Below are 18,813 nucleotides of genomic sequence, written 5' to 3'. Positions count from 1 at the left end.
AGTAGGTTATTTGGTCCCTCAAGCTTGCGCCACCATTGAATAAGATCATGGTTGAAATTACATATTCCCATCTACTCCTGATACCTTTGGAACCCTTACCTTACAAGGATCTATCCAGCTCCACCTCAAAAAAAATTCAATGATCCCACCTCCAATGTCTTCTGAGGCTAAGAGAGACTGAGAGATTTGGGGTTGTTTTCGCTGGAAAGAAGGCGGCTAAGAGGGGACCTTATTGAAACATATAAGATGATTAGAGGTTTAGACAGGGTGGATAGTGATAGCCTTTTTCCTAGGATGGAGAAAGCTAGCACGAGGGGGCACGACTTTAAATTAAGGGGGGGTAGTTATAGGACTGATGTCAGGGGTAGGTTCTTTACCCAGAGGGTGGTGAGGGACTGGAATGCCCTGCCAGCTGCAGTTGTAAATGCGCCTAGTTTGGGGGCGTTTAAGAGATCTGTGGATAGGTTTATGAACGAAATGGGAATGGTTTAGATTAGTGGGTTAGTGTTTTTTTTTAAAAAGCTGGTCGGCGCAACATCGTGGGCCGAAGGGCCTGTTCTGCGCTGTAATGTTCTATGTTCTATGTTCATGTCAGGAAGGGGTCTCCTATTTAAGATGGAGATAAGGAAGAATTTTACCTCAGAAATTTGTCAATATTTGGAATGTTCGATCTCAGAGCAAAATCTGAATACTCATGGTTGAGTTACAGATTTTTGATGTACAAGGGTGTCGAGCATTTTGGGGAGCAGGCAGGAAAGTGGAGATAAGGACACAATCAGATTCACCATGATGTTATTGAATGGTGGAGCAGGGTTGAGGGGCCAATTGGTCACACCTGCTCCCATTTCTACAGTTCTTTCTGCTTTTATGTTGGTGCGAGGCTGCTGGGTAATGCTTCGTCAAACAGAGACCATCAGCATTCACTGGAGTCAATAGAAAGCTGGCAGCATGTCTTGGCATCCATGACATCTCATATTCTGGCCACAGGACTTTGTTTCCTTTATACAATTGGACAGGGTCAACCTTTGTAGTAGGACTGACTGCAGCTCAATGCGATATGACCAAAATAAGATGGAGATGGATAGACTCATGTAAGGTAAGGGGTTTCAAAGGTATCAGGAGTAGATGGGAATATGGAATTCCAAACAAACAGATCAACCTGATATTATTCAATATTGGAGCAGCCTCGAGGGGCCAAATGGCCTATTTGTAAGTTTGTGTCCTGTCAACATCTGTTCTTTCAGCTAACAGCAGGCACTGCAGACACAGAGACCATTACCACTAGACCAATAAGAATTCAATGTATAGGGAACAGAACTCTTAACTCTGCAGCCAATTAAACCCATATACAATTAAATATATAGCTCAACTATATATTTATTTACCTGATCAAGGTCCAGAAATGCACACACAAACTGCAATCCCTCCTATTCATTGCTACACAAAGACACTGGTCCAAGTACAACAGTCCTCACTCAAGGATACCTATCTTTAGTTACTGGAATGTTAATACTCAGTACACTGAGAATGGCACACTTAAGAAACAGTTTCACTTGTGTGTGAAACAAAACACTTTATTTTCATGTTTGCACTTTGGAACAGGTTTCCAAACATAAATTAGACTTACCCTTTTCCAGATGCATCAGCTATCCATGCACTCCTATCACTGTACTGTTTAATATTTTAACCTCTTTAATGTCCAAACATTGTAAAATGTGTGTTTCATATACACAATACATATATACAAAATGTTATATATAACAAACACTAATTGTGCTTGTGCTACTGGTCATTGTGACAGATTAGTTTGTTTATTTAAATACAGGCACATAATGGATGGAATTTTTCCTTCCCACCCACCACGGGAATCAGAGCTGACAGGATAGGACTACGTGAAGGCCCGCAGACCTTGGATGGGAATTTCCACTTGGGGTGAGCACAGCTGGAAAATACAGCCCAATGTCTGGAGTGATGGACAATAGTTTGAGTCGAAGTTTTCTACACAAAAGCACCAATGATACTTTGATTTCACCCAGTAACTGATGAAATTCCATTCGCACACAACTGAGTTGTAAGTAAACAGTAGCAAAACTCTGACAGCCCTGACAGACAAATCAGGAAAGTCTGTTCACATCTGGATGCAAAACTTAACCAACTGTTTTAATTGGAACCAAATCGTGAGCCTGCCATTAGCTGAGATGTGCAAGAACTTCTCTTGTTCTTTTATTAACAGGTTTTGTGACATAGATACTGCAGAAAAATCTGTATAATATAGCTGCTTCAATTTCCTACTGGGGAAAGTATCTTGTCTTGCCAGTTCAATGAGATGTTGCTCAATGTCATCTTTAACATGGCATTGCGATGGCAGTTCATTTGCCATCAGAATTCATGAATGTTTGGGAAAATTGCAGAATTCCTGTTCCTTCTTTTATCGCTGACTCAATTCTGATCTGGACCTGGTTGCACTGAATCTTTGAAGTCTCCTCACGTAGGGCTGGAAATACATTTGACCTGTAGCCCAGCACAGAGTGGGAATAGGTGGTCTGTAAAGAATAACCTCACCTATCAATTAGCTTCCCTCACCACTGGCTGTTATGCTGTTCAAGACTTGGCCAGTCAGTCAGCAGCTATCCCAACAAGCTACTTTTGGTAACGGTCACTGGAGCCCCCATTCAAAGTACATCTTGAGCCTTTGCTATGCACAGTGGCTCTTCCATGTGATGCTCAACATGGAGCACTGATTCATCAGTTTAGGGAGGAAGTGGCAATCAGCAAGAGATTTCCTTATCCATGTTTGACCTGATGCCATGAGATTTCATAGGGGCCGCAGTCAATGGTGAGTACTCTCACTACCTCTAATGAGTCTACTCCACCAGTGGAACTGGTTAGAGATGAAGGATAAAAGCAAAATACCACAGAGCTCTGAAGAGTCACACGGATCTGGAATGTTAACTCTGTTTCTCTCTCCATAGATGCTGTCAGACATGTTGAGTTTTTCCAGCCTTTTCTGTTTCGATAATGTGATGAAGGAATTTGGGCCATTGGTTGAATGGCATGATTCTATAACTGTGACAAGCTGTTGCTGTTACACAGCTCTATCACAAATTTTGGCACAAGTTACAAGATGCTAGCGTGGAGAATTTTGCAGGAGTGAGTGGTCTGATGCTCAGCTATGCTGGGTAGTCGGTCTGGCTTTATTCTTCTTCGATGTTTTTATGGAAGCTTGATAAAATTGAGTAGCTTGCTTGGCCTTTTCAGACAGCAGATAAGTGTCAATCACACTGCTAACATATAGGCCAAAAGGGTTAGGATGGTAGATTTGCTTCCATAAAGGAAATTAGTGGAAAGGGTCCTTACAATAATACTTTAGGTTTCATAATCACCATTAGTGATTACAGCTTTTCTTACAAACATATTTAATTCATGAAATATATTTGATTAGTACTGCTGATTTACAGCACCAGGGATTAATTCCAATTTTGGGTGACTGTGTGGCCTTTTTAAAATTCTCCCCAGTGTGGGTTTCCTCTGGGTGCTTGGGTTACTTCCCACAGTCCAAAGATGTACAGTTTAGGTGGATTGGTAATGTTCAATTACCACTTAGTGTCCCCAGATCAGTAGGTTAGGGGGATTAGCAGGGTATATATGTGGGATTACGGGGATAGAGGCTGAAAAGATGCTCTGTTGAAGAGTTGGTGCAGACCTGATGGGCCAAATGGCCTACCTCTGCACTGTAGGGATTCTCTGATGACTAACTAAATTCAAAATCCCTAACTGCTGCATTCATATTTGAAGTCATGATCCAAGACATTAATGCAAGCCTCGTTACTATTTCAACGACGTAACAATTAGACAACAGTACCTATATATCATGCTTGCACAGCAGCAAGATCCCACAACAAAATGTGACTCTGACAGACAGTCTCTTTCTATGCATGTTGGGTGGGGATAAATATTGATCAGAACACAAGGGAGAACAGCCTAGATCTTCTTCATGTATTGCTAAGGGACCTTCCACGTTCACCTCAAGGTGCAGGCTGGCTTCACATCTCATCTGAAACACCTATGTCATTTAGATTCAGTGCTCAGTACCCAGAGTGGAACTTGAATCCATAATGTTTTGACATGCAGACAAGCCCACTAAGGCACAGCTAAAATGCCAGAGGGTGAAGGGTGGGAGACTAGCCAGGAGAGCATTGAATCTGGAAAGAATAATACTTGAAGCAGAACATAGGCTGTGGTTGGAGGTGTTAGGGAGATGGAATTAAGTGTGCTTTGTGATGAAGATAATGGCTCTCAGTCAAGCAACATCTGGATTTTAAGATTTCTATCCTTGTTTTCAAAACATTCCACAGCGTTACTCCCCCCGCCCCCAATCTTTGTAATCTCCTCTAGCCCCACAATACTCCACATGATATCTGTAACCATTCAATTGACATTTTGAGCAACATGATTTTAAATGCTTCACCATTAGTGGTCATACCTATATATGCTTAAGAGCCTCAGCTCTGGAATTCCATCTCAAAGCCCCTTTATTTCTCTACCTCTCTTCTTTACGATATCTGTTCTAAGTCTTCCTCCTTGAACGAGACTTTGTCATCTAATCTAATACTGTCTTATGTGGCTCAGTGAAGCCACATAAGTTTTATTTTATGAAGCTCGTATGAAGGGTCTTGGGCAATTTGTTAAAGGCGTTACTGGGTGGCACAATGGTTGGCGTTGCTATCTCACAATGCCAGGGACTCGGGTTCGATTTCCAGCTTGGGTCACTGTCTATGCAGAGTTTGTACATTCTCCCCACATCTGCATGGAATTCCTCCAGTTTCCTCCCACAGTCTGGAGCAAGTGCTGGTTAGGTGCACTGGTCGTGCTAAGTTCTCCCTCAATGCACCAGAGTGTGATGACTAGGGGATTTTTCAGTAACTTCATTGTAGGATTAACGTAAGCCTACTTGTGACACCAATAAATAAAACAATTAAGTTGTTTGTTGAGTGAAAAGTTGAATTCTCCTTTCCTGGCCTCTTATACAAAGATGCCAGATCTCCATTCAATGGCTGACCATGACTCGTATAAGAGCATGGCAACGCTTAGGGACAAGGTAATGCCAACTGGCCCCAAAGAGCTTATATCTTTTCAAAGAACAAAGAACAGTACAGCACAGAAAACAGGCCCTTCGGCCCTCCAGGCCTGTGCGGCTCATTGATCCAACTCGACCATTTGTTTGTATCCCTCCATTCCCAGGCTGCTCATGTGACTATCCAGGTAATCCTTAAACGATGCCAGCATGTCTGCTTCCACCACCCTACTTGGCAGTGCATTCCAGGCCCCCACCACCCTCTGCGTAAAAAACGTCCCTCTGATATCGGAGTTATACCTCGCCCCTCTCACCTTGAGCCTATGACCCCTCGTGATCATCACCTCCGACCTGTAAAAAGCTTCCCACTATTCACTCTATCTATACCCTTCATAATTTTGTACACCTCTATTAGGTCTCCTCTCATTCTCCGTCTTTCCAGGGAGAACAACCCCAGTCTACCCAATCTCTCCTCATAGCTAAGACCCTCCATACCAGGCAACATCCTAGTAAACCTTCTCTGCACTCTCTCCAAAGCCTCCATGTCCTTCTGGTAGTGCGGCGACCAGAATTGGACACAGTACTCCAAATGTGGCCTAACCAGCGTTCTACACAGCTGCAACATCAGACTCCAGCTTTTATACTCTATACCCTGTCCTATAAAGGCAAGCACGCCATATGCCTTCTTCACCACCTTCTCCACCTGTGCTGCCACCTTCAGGGATTTGTCGACTTGCACACATAGGTCCCTCTGTGTTTCTATACTTTTGCTGGCCCTGCCATTTATTGTATAGTTCCCCCTACATTAGTTCTTCCAAAATGCATCACCTTGCATTTATCTGGATTAAATTCCATCTGCCATTTCTCTGCCCAATTTTCCAGCCTATCGATATCCTGCTGTACTGTCCGACAATGTTCATAGCTATCCGCAAGTCCAGCCATCTTTGTGTCATCCGCAAACTTGCTGATAACACCAGTTACACCTTCTTCCAGATCATTTATATATATCACAAATAGCAGAGGTCCCAGTACAGAGCCCTGCGGAACACCACTGGTCACAGACCTCCAGCCGGAAAAAGACCCTTTGACTGCTACCCTCTGTCTCCTGTGGCCAAGCCAGTTCTCTACCCATCTAGCCACCTCTCCTTGTATCCCATGAGCCTTAACTTTCTTAACCAACCTGCCATGAGGGACTTTGTCAAACGCCTTACTGAAATCCATTTAGAAGATTTTTTCAACAGGTAAGCTCCATTTTCTTAGACTTACAGAAGTGCATCAAAAATCTGTTGAACACGTTGAAACTGTTCCAATTCACAGAAATTCAGTTCTGCAACCTGACCGCAGCTGTTCATCATTTTGTCATTCACACCTCCTCTAGACGCACCTTTTGTTACTTGTCTCAAAAATGCCGTCATTAAACCTCTCCTATCATCCACCCTCCCCTTTCATTGATTTAACAGATATTACATTTCTAACCTTTCTCAGTTCTGATGAAACGTGATTGATCTATTAGCTCTGTTTCACTCTCCACAGGCGCTACCAAGTCTGAGTATTTACAGTATTTTCTGCTTTTATTTCATGCACTTTCCTTATACGTAAGTGATTAACCTAATTTTCTTTAATTCTATAAGAACATTCCACATTGGCATGGCCTGCTTTGACAAATTTTGTATAAGGCTCAGTGCAGAAAACCTCATCCAATAGCAAAAGTTGAAAAGGACATCAAACCAAAGCAATTTGAAACAAGTGCTGACACAAATATAAAGCAGCAATCCAGATACACAACATCAACACAAACCACTGCAAAAGGATATTACATTTAAGCACAAACCAAAATAACTGAGGTTCAATGGTGTTTGGTTCCACTGAAACAAGTGTGTTCAGGGAAAGAGATCACGAACAAGTGAATCAACTTCAGGCAGAAAGAGAAAATGGAGCGAATAAAATATATGCATTCAGATATCACCACAGTATAATGATTCCTCGCCAGCGTGCTGACACTGCTCCAACTTTCTGGAGGCATAACTGTAGGAATTAAATTTCCATCTTTGATCCATGTGAAATGTGTGTTCTCCCTTCCCAGTTACTGGTCATCCAGTAAATTGGCAATTTGATGCAACAGTTTCATGCTACCTGGTCTGAGGAAGAAAAACACATTTAAATCACTAACACACATCATGCTAACAACGATTTGCCCTTCTTATGGTACCTCTAATGTAATAAAACATTCCACGTTGTTTCATAGGAACATTATAGGTGACCAAAAGCTTAGGTAGGTCTAAGCAACATCTTAAAAGAGCTCCTATACACAGAGATAAGGAAGAAGTTGAATTCTTTTTTGAGTTTTATCAAGTGGAATTATGGCAGTCCTGGGCCAGAAAACACCTTTATGCTTTTTGGACTGAAAACAATAACTTGCACTGATATTGTGCTCTTAAAGTAACAAGCCAGGAACGTAATCAGAGAAACGTTGACACCAAGTCAAAGGAGGAGGTCAGACTGATGACCAAATATTTGTTTGATGTTGTAGGTTTGTAGCTATGTCTTAAAGAACACAAGAGTAACAGGGAGGCAGAGAGTTTCATGTGAAGATTCGAAGGTCAGGAACTGCTGCAGTTAAACGCGGAGCAATAGTTCATCTATTCTGATCAGTTACAAATTTCCCGATCAAACGTGGCTAAGGATTGAAACAGTGTTAAAGCTTCTAAATGTTGATATTCATGAAGACTTAGGTGTACTCTACAAGGAATACAAAGAGCTAGCATGCAGATATAGCAAACAGTTAGGAAGGCAAATGGCATGTAAACCTTCATTGTAAAGGGATTGAAGTACAAGTGTAAGAAAGGTTCATGGAATGGGAGAGTTGTCCAATGGTGACAGACTGAATAAACTGGGCCTGTATTCTCTGGAGTTCAGAGAAATAAGAGGTGATCTCATTGAAATGTACAAGATTTCTGAAGTGGTTTGACAAGGCAGACATTGAGAGGTTATTTCTCCTGGCTGAAGAATCTAGAACATGTTAGCACATTCTCAGAATAAGGGGTTGCTCATTTTGGACCGAGGAGAAACTTCTTCACATAATGGACTGGGAAGCTATAGAATTCTCTACCACGTAGAATGCTCCATCTTTGAGTACATTCAAGGCTGAATTAAACAAATATTTGACCTCTCAGTGAATCAATGGATATGGGGAGCAGGAAGAAAAGTGGAGTTGAAGCAGATCAGCTTGGAGTGTATCAAAAGCGGAGCAAGCTTGAGAGGCTATAAAATCCACTCAGGTTGCTATTTCTTATGTTTTTATGTTCATAGCTTCTGACTAGATTGAAAACTTAATACCAATTTGAAGTCACAAGAAAATCTCAGTAGAAATTGAGTTGAAGTTGCAGCAAACGCATTCATTTAGGGATCTCATAACCAATAGGTCACTGCAGACTTTCATCATCATACCAAATTCCAATGATGAAAAATAGTCTGTTAACCTACTATATCACCCAGCTCCCTTGAATTTTCTTTTTGTAGCAAAGGGATCATACAACTTCAAATTATCTATTTTAACCAGGAAAATTGCTTTTATTGAACTGAATGAAACGTGCACTCAAAAGCAGTATGTCTTTTAAAATTCTTATCTACTAGATGTACTCAATCTTTAACTAATCAGGGTTTATAAGACCATAGAATGGAAAGGCCATTCAGCCTGTTGCCTTGATGCTGACTCTCCATGACAGCCATGTAGCTATTCCCATGCCCCTGCCTTTTCCCTATAACACTGCAAATCATTTCTCTTCAGATAATTATCCAATTCACTTACAACCACACTGAAATCTGACTCCACCACACTTCTTCAACAGTACCTCACAAACCTTCAACCTTTCCCTCCTAGGAGGACGAGGGCAGCAGTTGTATGAAGACATCATCTGCAAGTTCTCTTCCCAGCGACACACCATCCCGATTCGGATATCACCATTCCTTCAGTGTCGCTGGATCAAAATCCTGGAATTCTCAGCCAATTAAAAAAGCAAGCAACCCATTATCACCACTTTATAAAGAAGGCACACCACTGCCTTCTCATGTGCAACTAAAGGTGGCCAATAAACTACTCTCATGTACCAAGAACAAATTTTAAAAACATTCTTTTGTGCATTGTGGCAAACGTTTCAAGATTAACACTTTAACTATTTACAATAAATGACTTGCTATCCACCAGTGAGTAATAAAACTTTGAAAGGGCGGAAGTTCCTTCACAGGGTCTTTTCAAGTAAATAAATGCAAAGTCTGAACTTTAAGTGAAAGCACTGATTGCGTCTTTTGCATTTCCTGAAGACACCGATGCCCCCTTGGTTAACAGCTCTCAGTTGCTTGCTGCCCTTTCAATCCCTCATGAAAGTTGCTATTCACGAGTGAGCCTGCTCCTGATTATTGCTGTGTTTTGCTTTTGGTTGTGAGGGTATCAGCTACTTCAACACAGGCCAATCAGACAACTTCAATCCTGACAAGGAGAGCAATAAGATGTGATCACTGATTTGGAAATATCATAACCTGTCTTTCTCTTTACTGATGTTGATTGATCTGCCAAGTTTTGCCAGCATTTTCTGCTTCAACTTCAATGATACACTTTGACACACTAAATATTATTAAATGACATGCCATTTTTTATACATCTAAAGAATTGCAAATCCACGTGTGGTTCATTTCAAATTAAGATCAGTGAGCCAATAGATATTTTCACCATTATGAGTGGAACTGATAACATCTATCCTGGCAAATAAACAAGAACGTTTGCTTATATAATGCCTTTACTGTAGAAGAACCTGCAATGCTCCTTTACAAGAAGTATAATCAGGCAAAAATGGGTGTCAAGCCAAAGAAGACTTTAAGGTGGGTAACATTTTATGGGATGTTGAGAGGGAAGTGGAGAAGCAGATGAAGTTAAACAATTTTGAAAGTGCAGGTTGTCAGACCGAAACTTGTCAGAATCAAAGATAAGGCAGGACAATAATCAGATAGGTTTCACTGTATACAAACAAGAGGGAGAAACATTTTAACTGACTTGCTTGTTTCTGAGAGTCCCAATCCATGATGTGTGTATTTAGCATTCAAATCCAAAGAAGTACACTAGGTGCTAAAATTAGGCTAGTTGCTTTATTTTCTTTAAATAAACTTTTGGTAAAGGTTTGTCTCCTTCAATTTTTACATTGGCTTTATTTCAGGGATCATTGTTTTGCCTGAGTGTGAATATTTTAACTGGGTTCATTGCATAATTCCAGTTCTCATGGAATTGCTAAGGCTCAAACACAAAATGTTTAAAAAAAAATGAAAATTTCAGAATTACTTTTGGCTCCTATGCCAAAGCAAATGTCAAACTTTTATGAAGGAGTCATGTCTGATGCTGGATTAGGCCAACACCCAGATTTTTATTACCTATTTTCCACATCTTCACTGTTGCTAACTGCACTTTCACGCACACAGTAAAAGTGCTAAATGTTAATTCCACAATTTTAAACCCATGTCTTATAGTACTTTCAGTCTTCTTCTTGATAGCAGCTTCCATCTTGTGAAACTATAGTTTGCGCCATGATCGTCAATCTTGTGTCTAGCATCATTTGGTATGGCTCAGGAACTCCCAGTATGGCGTGACAGTCTCTGCTGCATTTCCACTTTCAGTATTAATCCATGTCTGCACACATCAGTCATCAGAGCTATTAGCTTTTGATTTTAAAATTTAAATGGTCTTCAAATGAGCTTACTAGCATGGTGTGATGGGGGGCAGGGAGTTTAATGCTATGTTTTCTGTTTACTGCATAGTGCTGCTGTTTTACAATATTTTCTGCAACATCATTTTCTATAACATTTTCTACTCGTTAAAAGTTATAAATGTTAAAGCTGGATAATGGAAAACTATGTTTGCATGCTTAGCTGCAGATTAAGGCTCCCCTGACACTTCCAGCATCAAGGTTTAGCTCCAATCATCTCTGCAATTTTCTGTTCATTTTCAATTTCCCACACCAGAAATCATTTGTGGCCCCTCCAAGTAAGACTGCCATTTCAGTATTGAATTGCACTATGTTTTATGCTACGGACCATTAGATTTAGCTCAAACTCACTAACAGCCAACAGAGAGAAAATCAAGAAGGCTTTTATGTGTTGGCCATCTCTTGCAAATCTACATACATTACACTGTACTCTGATACCTGGGGACGGACCGCAGCAACTGTTTGCCAGAATTGAGACATTAGTCTTTGATTATTTTGGTACAATTTCAAAATGTTGCCATACATTATAATTGCAGCAGTGGTTAATGGTACAGCACTCCATCTCCAGAGAAATGAGAAAGAACATTATAAACTACAGAACGCAAGGTCTATCTTGCTCTTTTCATTCCCACAACTTCTGTATTTCCATTTGTGGGGATAACCTGTCAACCTAAATCTACTCTAAGCCTACATATATCCACAGTTGCTTCAACTACACTTCCTCTCTACCTGCTTCCTGTAAGGACTCTATTATATTCTTCCAATTTCTTCATCATTGTTATACTTATTCTGTTGACGCCAACTTTCACATCAGTGCTTCCAATATATCTTCCTCTTTTCTCAAATGAGGATTCCTCTTCACTGTAGTTGATGGGGTCCTTGATAATCATATTCCAATTTCCATACTTCTGGTTGTACCTCTTGCCTTTCAGAACTATAACAGGATTCAACATGTCCTTGGATCATCTTCTGCATTTTCACTATCTCAACCATGATGTCACCACAAAATCCAACTTGTCCTCTCTTACGAGGAGTCCAAAAGGACCACTCCCTCTGTGACTCCCTGGTCCACTCTCTAATCACCCCAAACACCCATTCATCTCGCCCCTTTCTACCATCCTAAGTGCCAAACAGAGCTTTCAGGTGAAACAATTTACTAGTCTTTAAATTTAGGATTCCCTATTTGATACTCACAATGTGGTCTCTTCCACAGCTTTGAGATCAAATGCAGATTCAGAGAACATCCAGCTGAACAGCCCAGTCAGTCACACGCATGAAGTTATTTTCCAGCAGCCTGACATCTTAATTCTCCACAACATGCCCACTCTAATCTCTCTGACATCTGTCCCAATGTGTATTCCAATAAAGCTCAATGGAAGGCTGGGGAACAGTACCTCGTCTTTTGATGAGACACTTACAGCCTTTCTGCTCAACATAACGTTAAAAATTTCTGACCATTGTTCCCAATTTCTCAGACAGCACCTCTGATAATTGTTGTTAATAATGGCTTTTTCTAAACTCATCTTCTGTCCACTTTCTTCTCACATTTCAAACCTATTTTACCTTGCACCATCATCTTTTTTGCCATTTAATCTCTTCACAGTTCTGGTCTCCGTATCTCACTGATATACTTGCCACAGTGGTTCACTAGATTGATTCACGAGATGAATCCTAGAGTTGTAACAGTACAAGGAGTAGCTATTTGTCTCATAGAATCCAATTGGCTCTCTGTGGAGCAATACAGTCAGTGGTATTTCCTTGCTTTGCCCTGCAGTCCTGCAAGTTTATTTCTCTCAAGTATCTATCCAACTTCCTTTTGAAATTATTGCTTCAGCTTCCACTCGCTTCAAGGGAAGCAAGTTCAAGGTTGTAACTGCATAAAAAAGTGCTTCCTCACATCGTTCTTTCATCTCTTGCCCAAGATTTAAAATCTATGTTTAGCTAATTCTTGTACTATCAGCTACTACCAGCAGGCTCCAAATACTTTATCTCAAGCTGTCACAATCTTGTGTACCTCTAACAAATCCCTCCTCAATCTCCTTTGCTGTAAGACGAATAGCCAGAGCTCCTCCAACGTAAATTTGTAATTAAATTCCCTCATTCCAGGAACCATTTTGGTAAACACCCTCTGAACTCTCTCAAGAATATCTATATCCCTCCCAAAGTGCAATAAGCAGAACTGGACATAACATTTTAGCTGTAGACTAACCAGAGTTTTATAAAGGTTCAGCATAACTTCCTTGCTTTTTGCCAATGCCTCCAATTATAAAGTCGAAGATCCCATATGCTTTGCAATCTGTTCTCAATGCGTCAAAGATCTGTGCATATGGATGTCCAAGGTCCCTTTGTTGTTGCACACTCTTTAGAATGAAGCCATCAAGCATATATTGCCTCTCTTTATCTCTTCTACTGAAATGCACAACCTTAAATTCCATCTGCTACTCATCTGCTCATTCTGTAGGCCTATTTACATCCTGCAGTCAAACGGTCATTATCCTGAGTGTTTGCCACATCTCCAAGTTTGGTATTATCAGATAATGTAGAAATTTTACTTTGCATTCCAATATCAGTCATTATGATATGAGAGAGTTGTCCTTTCATGGCAGGCTGAATAAAATGGATTCATGCACTCTGGAATTTAAAAGAATGTGAGGTACTTTCATTGGGACATAAAGAATCTGAAGGGCTTGACAGAGTAGACATGATGTGGAGATGCCGGCGTTGGACTGGGGTAAACACAGTAAGAAGTCTGCTGTTATATGCTCCGTCCAAGGCCAGAACTCTCCATTCACCTGATGAAGGGGCAAACCTCGAAAGCTTGTGAGTTTACTGTCAAATAAATTGGTTGGGCTTAAACCTGGTGTTGTCAGACTTCTTACTGTGTTGACAGAGTAGACTCAGAGATCATTTCCCATGGCAGGGGAAGGTAGAACATAAGGAAATAGTATCAGAATATGGGTTGATGCTGATTATTTAGGGAAAAGGAGAAATTTCTTCACCGAGGAGGCTGTGAATCTTTAGAATTCTCCACTCCAGATGGTTCTGAATGCAAAATCCTTGAGTATATTCAAGGCTGGGACAAATAGAATCTTGAGGGAAATTGGTATTGAGCCAGAAAATCAATCATAATCATGCTGAATGGTGGAGCAGGCTCTAGCGTACAGGGATCCACTCTTGCTCCCATTTCTTATGTTCTTAAACTCCCCAAACACTTTATTTACTTAAAGATTGTTAAACCTCGCAACATTTTCCAGTTCTAATGGAGTCATCAACTTGAACACCTTAACTCTGTTTTCTTGCCACAAGAATCTAGCACATTCTCTTTTTATCGCAGAATGCAAGTGGGCCCTTATCTTGAACTATCAAAAGGTACAGCACAAGCAGGAGAAATCTGCCTTTTCCAGAAGACAAACTCTAAAAAAAGCTGACATCAACAACATATTGTATTTACATAGTATCTTTAAGGAAATAAGATGCCCTGGGAGTTTTACAGTGACATTATAAAACAAAAATACAATAGAAATCAGAAACAGGAATATTAAGATGACCAAAAGCTTGGTTAAAGAGGTAGTTTTTAAGGACCGTCTTAAAGGAAGAAAGTGAGGGAGAGAGTTATAGGACGGAATTCCAGGTTGTAGCACGATGGCACAGTGCTTGGCGCTGCTGCCTCACAGCACCAGGGATCTGGGTTCAATTCCAGCCTCAGGTGACTTTGTGGAGTTTGCATATTCTCCTCGTGTTTAATGTGGGTTTCTCCTGGGTGCCCTGGTTTCCTCCTACAGTCCAAAGACGTGCAGGTTACGTGAATTGGCCACGCTAAATTGCCCCTTAGTGTGGGAGGATAATGGGGGATTAGCAGGGTAAATACATATGGCTATGGGAATAGGGCCCAGGTGGGATTGTCGTCGGTATAGGCCCAATGAACCAAATGGCCTCCATCTGCACTGTAGGGATTCGATGATTCTTAGTACCTAGGGAAGTAGTGGCCCAGCCACCACTGGTGCAACGATTAAAATCAGGGATGCTCAAGAGGCTGGAATTAAGAGGAGTGCAGATTGTGTGTGAAGATCGTATGTGAAGATCACGTATAAAGATCACATGAGTGCAGTAGGTTATAGGGCTGGAGGAAGTTACAGAATTAGAGTGGGAGCAGGTCATGGACAGATTTAAAGAATAGGCTGAAAAACAAATTCCATGAAGGTACTGCTGATATCCATTATGATGTTTGAATAAGTCAGTGTTGAAGAAAAAGAAGATTTTTGAGGCTTTTTTTCCTCCTTGAAAAGAAAGAGCTGAAAGGAAACAGCCCACAATCACTGGAGACATGTCTGCGGCGAATTATCAGTGACCAACATGACCAGAATTACTAAAGTCTGAAAATTAGGCAACAGATCCACTAATGCTTCAATTAGCATCTGCATCATGAAGGCTTTCCATTAAGATCTGCAATTTAATAAATGTCAGCAGTTTAAGTACAATTAGCTCTCTCAGTTGAGCAGACTATTATATTAAAGGGTCATTAATACTGCAGTCTAGGTCTTAAGAGAACAATTTAAGTGCATCACTCTTTCACATTTAGATCTTAGCCAAGATCCACTGTCATATTATGGAAACTCTGTGTCTGTACATAATTGAGGACGCTAAGGGATGGAAGGAGGGATTAACTATGATGAATTCCACGGCCAAATAGTTTGTCGAACACACACATGAAAAATGGGTGTCCTTGGAATGATACAAGAGAACTTCCACAAAACTCAGCAAGGCTTAGTGCATTTGGGAGAGAACATTGATACAGAGAGATGGGTAATAAAACTCTGTCTTCAAAAGGCAGGTGCTTACTGCTTGTTATACAACAATTGCTTTAGTATTAAGATTGCAGCCTTGTTGCAAAGTAGATATTAATATGCTGCACATTCATGGACTGTTTTTTAGAAAGATGGATATTTTAGAAAGTTTCTGTGAATGATGTTCTCATGACATATCATCAGCAATGACTGGTGTCACGATGTCTCAACAGGGAATACATTTACCTGCTTCTCTTGCTTTCATTAGAACTATATGTGTACCAGCCAAAAAAGACAGAAGTATTCTGCAACATAAGAAATAGGGCCAGGAGTAGGCCATACAGATCCTGGAGCCTGCACTTCCATTCAATACATAGAACATAGGACATTACAGCACCTTCGGCCCTTGATGTTGCGCCGACCTAAAGCCCATCTCACCTACACTATACCAATATCATTCATATGTTTATCCAATGACTATTTTGATGCCCTTAATGTTGGAGAGTCCACTACTGTTGCAGGCAGGGCATTCCACGCCCTTACTACTCTGAGTAAAGAACCTACCTCTGACATCTGTCCTATATCTATCACCCCTCAATTTAAAGCTATGTCCCCTCGTGTTAGCCATCTCCATCTGAGGAAAAAGGCTCTCACTGTCCACCCTATTTAATCACCTGATCAACTTATATGCCTTCATTAAGTCACCTCTTAACCTCCTCCTCTCTAACGAAAACAGCCTCAAGTCACTCAGCCTTTCCTCATAAGACCTTCCCACCATAACAGACAACATTCTGGTAAATCTCCTCTGCACCCTTTCCAATGCTTCCACATCCTTCCTACAATGCGGCAACCAGAACTGTACGCAATACTCCAAGTGCAGCCGCACCAGTGTTCTGTTCAGCTGCAACATGACCTCATGGCTCCGAACCTCAGTCCCTCTACCAATAAAACCTAACACACCGTATACCTTCTTAACAACCCTATCAACCTGGGTGCCAACTTTCAGGGATCTATGCACACTGACACTGAGATCTCTCTGCACATCCACACTACCAAGTAACTTACCATTAGCCCAGTACTCCGTATTCCTTTACTCCTTCCAAAGTGAATCACTTCACACTTTTCCGCATTAAACTCCATTTGCCACCTCTCAGTCCAGCTCTTCAGCTTACCTATGTTCCTCTGTAACCTGCAACATCCTTCCGCACTGTCCATAACTCCACCGACTTTAGTGTCATTCGCAAATTTACTAACCCATCCTTCTACACTCTCATCCAGGTCATTTATAAAAATGACAAACAGCAGTGGCTCCAAAACAGATCCTTGCAGTACACCATTAGGAACTGAACTCCAGGATGAACATTTCCTATCAACCACCACCCTCTGTCTTCTTACAGCTAGCTAATTTCTGATCCAAATCGCTAAATCACCCTCAATCCCATGCCTCCATATCTTCTGCAATAGCCTACCCTAATCAAATTATTCCTTTCTAGATGATTATAAATATATCTCTTATAACCTTTTCCAAAACTTTGCCCACAAAAGAAGTGAGGCTCACTGGTCTATAATTACCAGGGTTGTCTCTACTCCCCTTCTTGAACATGGGGACAACATTTGCTATCCTCCAGTCTTGTGGCACTTTTCCTGTAGTCAATGACGACATAAAGATCAAAGTCAAACGCTCTGCAATCTCCTCCCAGAGAATTCTAGGATAAATCCCATCCGGCCCAGGGGACTTATCCATTTTCATACTTTCCAGAATTGCTAACACCTCCTCCTTATGAACCTCAATCCCATCTAGTCTAATAGCATGTATCTCAGTATTCTCCTTAACAACATTGTCTTTTTCCTGTGTGAATACTGTTGAAAAATATTCATTTAGCGCCACTCCTATCTCCTCGGACTCCACACACAACTTCCAACTACTGTCCTTGATTGGCCCTAATCTTACCCTAGTCATTCTTTTATTCCTGACATACCTCTAGAAACCTTTAGGGTTTTCCTCGATCCTACCTGCCAATGACTTCTCATGTCCCCTCCTGGCTCTTCTTACCTCTCTCTTTAGGTCCTTCCTGGCTAACTTGTAACTTGTAACATACGATCATAGTTGATTTGTCTCGACTCAACTTTTCTGCTTGATTTCCTGAAAGATCAAAAATCTATCTGCCTTAGCCTTGAACATACACAAGGATGAAATCCACAACCTTCTGGGGTAGAGAATTCAAACGTTTCACAGGCCTTTCAGTGGATAAATTCCTTCTTATCCTTGTCGTGAATAACTAACCCCTTAAAGATATGCCCTCCCCTATGAATTGGCTGTCAATTCTATTGTAAAGTGTAGCCAACAGGTTTAGCATTTTCAACGACTCTCTGGATTACACAGGAAAAACAGAGCAAGGAAAGACAGCAATGCTTTCCTCACACAGGAAATAATCTCACTAATACAAAAGTGCTCAATCCTTCAATCCTGCATCTATGTTGAAGATGCAAAATAAGTAATAGTTGGACATGTATTGGAACTGTAATGTACTGTGCCAGATTAATACCACAGGTTATAACTATTCATGCCAGACTTCCTTCTGGATATCATTCTATGGTACCCAGACTGTTTCCAAAAAATCTGGGACAGAACCAAGTCAGACCTTCTTCACAGTCACAGTCTTCAATCACACAAGAACACGGCAAGACATCTGGAATGCCAATTAAGTGACTCACCTGTTGAAGGCAATTCAGCCAGATTCACATAGGCCAGATTTACATAGATCAGATTGAATAAACAGCTGAGTTGCGTGATGTCACTGAGAGTATCAACCAGGAATGCAAATATCTGCACCTTGGTGAGGGAGATAAAACTCACATAAATGACTCTTCCCTTGATCCTATCCAGCAACACCTACTGGAAGTGTCCATGTGAAAAGTAAATGAAGTTAGGATCAGGCTCATCTGTGACACCTTGTTCACACAGTAAAAAGTCTGACAACACCAGGTTTTAGTCCAACCGATTTATTTGATAATAGACTCACAAGCTTTCGAGGTTTCCCTCTTCGTCAGGTGAATGGAGAGTTCTGGCCTCAGACAGAGCATATAAAGCACAGACAGTTTAGAGATTACTGATTAGAATGCGAATCCTTACACCTAACCTGCTCAACCAGCAGGTTAGGTGTAAGGATTCGCATTCTAATCAGTAATCTCTAAACTGTCTGTG

General features: G+C 41.0%; 1 protein-coding gene across 2 annotated transcripts in view; it reads right to left on the bottom strand.

Moving 5' to 3' along the window:
* The window catches only part of rad18 (RAD18 E3 ubiquitin protein ligase), a 288,130-nt gene that overhangs the window by 98,527 nt on the left and 170,790 nt on the right, over window positions 1-18,813 (bottom strand). The window lies entirely within an intron of this gene.

This window comes from Carcharhinus amblyrhynchos, chromosome 3 (assembly GCF_965287045.1).
Source record: "Carcharhinus amblyrhynchos chromosome 3, sCarAmb.v2.hapA, whole genome shotgun sequence".
Lineage (NCBI taxonomy): Eukaryota > Metazoa > Chordata > Chondrichthyes > Carcharhiniformes > Carcharhinidae > Carcharhinus > Carcharhinus amblyrhynchos.
Note: the sequence above shows the minus strand (reverse complement) of the source record. Positions and strands in the feature narration are given on the sequence as shown.